This window comes from Zootoca vivipara, chromosome 8 (genome assembly GCF_965207765.1).
Source record: "Zootoca vivipara chromosome 8, rZooViv2.hap1.1, whole genome shotgun sequence".
Taxonomy (NCBI): Eukaryota; Metazoa; Chordata; class Lepidosauria; order Squamata; family Lacertidae; genus Zootoca; species Zootoca vivipara.
The window spans coordinates 26,809,263-26,815,262 of NC_142591.1; positions in this window are offsets into that span (position 1 = coordinate 26,809,263).

Below are 6,000 nucleotides of genomic sequence, written 5' to 3' on the forward strand. Positions count from 1 at the left end.
CTATCAGAGCCCCCCCCCCCCAAATGTTAGCCTTTGCGTTCAGTGTTCAAAACTAGACAGGTGCCAGGCACATTTTGCACTTGTGACCAAGTGAAGATGCCCAGGATCCTGGATGGCACCTGACATCTCCACCATCTGGAGGTGCATGCATGGGGATTATTGGATCTTGACACACTAATACCCCATCCTGTAGAATTCTATCAGCTACATTTTATCTGCATGGTCGGAATGAGTTTCAGGAACCAAAATGCTTTTTCTGTGCAGCCTGAGCAGGAGCAGTGAACAACGCTTTAGTTACCGTAATTGTTGTATCTTGTTTTCACTCAAGCCACTCCATTGCCCTGGCGCCCGCTCACAGTTGTGAAGAGTATTCTTATGTTATGAATGGTCTGTATCGCCATTAAGAAAAAGAGGTAGGAATAGGCCAATATATATGTGGACCGTCACTGGATCAAGTGACTTTTCTTTAAGTTCTCAAAGTTCTTAACCTAGCCCAAGGTTGTCATCTGAACTAGCCAGATGTTTAACTGAGAATCAATCACAGTCAGTACGTCGTTTGAAAAATAAGACTTTAGAGCTGCCTTACCCCAAAATGGCAACTAGACATTATGTTTTGGCGACTGTAACCTTGGCTTAAGGGGGCATTTGCACCTAGCTTATATATCTGAATTTCTAACACTGTTTGCACTGTATACCCCATAAGTCCGTATACACCTAATAATGGAGGCTGTAGTTTTGAGGCTGTATCTACAGCGTGAGATTTGAATGTTAGTTATACAACTGCCCAGCTTCAGGGATTTTCTAGTGCAGAGCTATGAACATAACAAGTGTCTGTTTTTCATCTCATATGCAGGGCTGTGAGAAGCATGATAATTTCCTGGATGAATCAGTGAGGGTCAAGCATCTTTTTTATCCATAACTTGTAGATGTAGCTCACATCCTTAGCATATGCTAAGGATGTGTATGTTCATAGATATCACTGTGGGTGTATTGGATGGTTGCTTTAATATGGCAAAGGAAGCCTCCTGCACACCATTGTGATTGTTTATTTATTTATTTTTATTTTGTAGATTTATATACCACCCTTTATCATAAGATCTTAGGGTGGTTCACATAATAAGTGTTGAATGTGGAACTTGTGCAAAGCCAGCATGCATTGCCACCCCTCCCTGCTGATTCCGGGCAGGTGAAAGAAAGAATTTTCACTGCTTGGCTTGCTTTCTGTGACGGTGAAGAATGCTGTTATGAAATGCACTTCCCATGCAGTGCTGCAATCTAATTTGTTAGATTCATTTGATAGTATTGATAAGAATGTGGATGGAGTAACACAGTACTTGGACTTTTGAAAAGCTCTCTCACCAAAGACTTCAGAGTAAGCTGAGGAGTTGCGGAATAAGAGGAAGTGCCCTCTTATGGATCAGTAACTGGGTAAATAACAAGAAGCAGAGTGTACGGATAAATGGACAGTTCTCGCAAAGGAGAGATTAAGACATGGGTTTCTCCAAGGAATTGTATTAGGGAAGTGGTGCTTTTTAACTTTCTCATAAATGATCTGGAGCTAGGGGTGAGGAGGGCAGGTTTGCTAATGACACCCAATTATCCAGGATGGTAAAAATAAAAAAAAGAGGTTGCAAGGAGCTCCAAAAGAAGCCCTCCAAATTTGATGAATGGGCATTAAAATGAGAAATGCTATTCAATGTGGAGCTAGGGGTGGGGGAAGTAAAGTGATGCTCAAAGGGACATACCCCCCTTACTTCACATGTATATTGAAGCGTCATAGGGTCTTAATGCATTTACATGCAAGAATGAGTCCCATGTTTTCATTTCAGTGCTGAGTCATTTCTAACATTAGATTCCACAATCAATCATACAATTTCATTTCGTTTCAGTACTTCATGGCTCTGCTGGCATGGTTTCTGGTTTCTCAGTAATTCTGCAGACTATTCTTATGTTCCTTATCTTTAATAACAGGATATACTGTACACACATTAGCATAGGAGTAAACTCCTAGGGGCCAAGCCCCCCCCCCCTGTAAAAAACCCCATAAAATATTTGAGCCCTCTCCAAAAATTGATGGGCGCTGCCATTCAAATGGTGTGCATGCGCCACATCATGTGATCAATTATGCAAGGTGGGGCTCACCTGCCCCCCTACTTTATTCAAGTTGGCACGCCTGCACATTAGGACACATTGACTGTTTCAGGGCCATGTCAAGCATGTCGGGCGCCCTGGCACCGTGGAGCGGAGATTGCTCCGGCGCCCCCGCCCTGGTGGGCAGGCGTAGTACGCAGCACGGCTTCCGCACGGCTTGGCCGCGCGCCACCCAGCCTACCCCTATTTCAACAGATCAAGTTGTTAAGCATGTAGCAGCATGGCAGACTGATTTGGCAACTAGCTGCCTACGCTGCCTGTTGGCCATGTAATTGTGGTCTATTTGATGTTGGAATGAGGCTGGCTTTTAAAAAAGATTCTTTTGCATTTTCTTTTAATTTCCCAGCAGAGAATTTCAAGTTCTGTGCAGCATTCAAAGATTCCTAGATTTCTTTGTCACATGCTTCAGATTTCTTCCTACCAGCAAATTCTGGCTGTTCTTATAGATTTTTAGTCACTGAATTAATCATCAAAGGAGAAAGCTTGTTCAGTGCTAGCAAATCAATATTTTGCTCAGCCATTCTGAATTCTCCCATGTTCTTTCTGATTAAAACAGTCTGACTCTTCATTTGTTCAAGCGCTCCACTTAAGCTTCCTGTTCTCTCAGCTGACCTCAATAAGCAGGAAGCCTGAGCTTAGCAAACTTGTCCTACAAGTTTCTTTCATCAGTTTTTTGGAATGAATTTTTGTTTCACAGGTCAAAGGCTATAGCTTCACACATATACTGGGGCCTTTAGTTGAAAGGCCCAAAGACCTCTGCTTGAGACCCTAAAGCATCACTGCCAGTCACAATACCCAATACTGGACTAGATGTAGAAATCATTTGTTTTTTAGTGGCAGAGTATGTTTTTCATGCACAAGCCCCCTTCACAGGTCTTCAACAAGTGAGTTGTGACCTGCAGGTGGATCACAAGCCCATACTAGGTGGGTCAGAGCAAAGCTGTTGCCATCATATTGGATTCCACCTTTGGATAACCAGACCAAAAAGGGGCACTATAAGGGATGTGTAGACTAGGATCCAAGTGGGCTGAAAGCAAAGAGTAAGGTTACTGTAACTTCTGTCATAAAGCTTCAGTATGCTGATGGCAGTGTAGTGTGTACACACAGAGGAAGACCTCCAAACCATCCTACATATCTTCGAAGAAGCTTACGGAAGCTTGGCCTATTGCTCAATATTAAAAAAAAACCCCAAACTGCTACACCAGCAAGCACAAAACAACCCCTCTGCAGCGCCACAAGTCCAACTTAATGGTGTAACACTGGAAAATGTCGACCTCATTTCCTACCTGAGCAGTTATCTTTCCACAAGGGTCTACATGGATGCCAAAATCCAGCATCGCCTGAGCTCTGCGAGCACAGCTTTCTCCCGATTGAAATGCAGAGTGTTTTGAGGACCAGGACATTCACAGGGAAACCAAAATACTTGTTTACAAAGCCATTGTACTACCAACTTTATGCTTGTGAAACATGGACTATTTATAAACACCATCTCCAACTCCTCAAAAGATTCCATCAATAGTAGGCCTATCTCCAAAAAATTTGACACATCACATGGGAAGACAGGCAAACTAATGTCAGTGTACTGGAAGAAGTAAAGATCACCAGTGTCAAAGCAATGATTCTTCAACATCAACTTCGTTGGACTGGTCATGTTCAGATGCCTGATTATTGTCTTCCAAAACGACTGCTGTACTCAGTTTCCAACTTAAAAATAGAAAGTGAAATACAGTGGACAACAAAAGAGGTTTAAAGATGTCCTCAAGGCAAATCTTTAAAAATGTAATATAAGCACTGATAACTGGGAAACACTTGGAGAACAGCCTTTACCAAAGATGTTGTGGACTTTGAAGAAGCATGAACTCGGGGCAAAAAGGAGAAACGAGCTAGGAGGAAGGCACATTTGCAAACCCTCACCATGATCAACTCCCACCCAGAAACCTATGTCCCCACTGTGGAAGGACGTGTGGATCCAGAATTGGCCTCCGGGGTCACTTACTCACTGTGACAACCATTTTCATGGAATACAATCTTACTCGGCAACCAGTGATCGCCAAAGAAGAAAAGAAGATTGGATTCCAGCTTCATATAACCAGACCAAAAAGGGGCAGTGCATATGTATCTAGACTAGGATGTGTTCTGAGGAGATGTTCATTTTATCAGTTTCCACAGGTGCTGCAATGTGGCAGTAGAAAGGTATATACCATTTATTATTATTTATTAAGATACATATTTCTGACCAATCTTATGCTTGTGCCTTTCTCCTGCCACATTACAGCACTGGTTTTTATTTGGTAGTAATTCTGAGTTAACACTATGTATATTGTTCAGTGAATTGCTATTTTAGGATTAATAACATGCATTACTACCAGTATTAAGTATATATCCAATGTGAAAGGGGGTCCCGTGATGCAGCTCGGGAGTCAAAGGTAGATCTTGGGTCTGGACCAGTTGAAGCTCTAGCTCAGTTACTGGGATCTTCAGTTGAGGATCTCACTACCAAGTCTAGAAAAGGGTTAGGAAAAACAATATTTATAAATGTGATGCAGCATCTTATTTGTTATTGGGCTACAAGTCTCATTGCTGTCTTTTTATGGTTCTCCTGCACTCTCGTTTTCTCAGAAGCATATACTAAAGCGAGATTGGTGTCCAGCTGCAACTGTCCCGACAAATTGGTGCCCCTTTTATAACAACAAAGTCTTGTGTGAGACCTTAAAAACTAGTAAGTCCAATTCATCAAATGCATGGTTATCCAGCATTACAGGTACATAGAATCATAGAGTTGGAAGGTACCCAAGGGTCATCTAGTCCAACCCCCTCCAATGCAGGAATCTCAGCTAAAGCACCCATGACAGATGGCCATTAGAACCTCCAATAGAATTATAGAACATACATTCACTTCACCCCTACAAGTATGTGTGTGTTTGTGTGTTAGTGTTTTGTGATCAGTACCCAAGACCTTGGAAGGAAGGTAGAGACATATTGCACAAATTAACTGCTGTTCTATCCCAAATTCAAAAGTAGATTAAACATGGCAAAAATATTTCCTTTGGAAATTCCAAATATATGCATCTTTGTGTTGGCCCTGGGACATTTTCTGATTGCCTCAGGCACTCTGAGCAGCTTTCAACAGATATAAAAGTGTAATAAAACATCAAACTTATAAAACTTCCCTATACAGGGCTGCCTTCATGTTTCTTCAAAAATTGTATAGTTATTTATCTCCTTGACATCTGATGGGAGGCGTTCCACAGGGTGGGTGTCACTACCGAGAAGGTAGAGGCTGTTGGCACAATTCTAGGTCTGTTGCCTCAAAAGTAAGACAAATGTAAGTGGGTTTAGGATTGCGCCCCTTGCTCCTTTCCAGAGCTGGACTCATGTATTTTCTGGCTTTAAAAAAATGCATCAGGCACCATATCCTCTGCAGCAAGGTACTCTTATCCAGAGCTAGAAGAGGGTGTTAATAGTGCTAGATTAGACTTGTGTGCATTGGTGCCATCAGTGCAGTACTTTGGGACAGAGGTTCTGGGTCCACCTTAGGGGAATGAACAGGAGAGCCTCTGAACACACCAGGCCTGGCTTACCACCTTTTAAAGTAAAGTACACGCTGCCAACTAAAATTAAGAAGGGCAGATAAGGCCATTAAGTCCAAAGGCTGTAATTACCTAACTGCATTGTACTTTGGGGCAGAAATACATGATCTAGGAAGGCCTGTAAAAAAGATTTTTATCCACAGCATTCCTTGCAGCAAGAAAGAACTTCACTGCCACCTAATGAATTAGCAGTGTTAGTTCTTTGCAATAAGCATGCCAAGGGAATCAAAGCACTCCAGCTAGATAAGGAAAGGTTTAT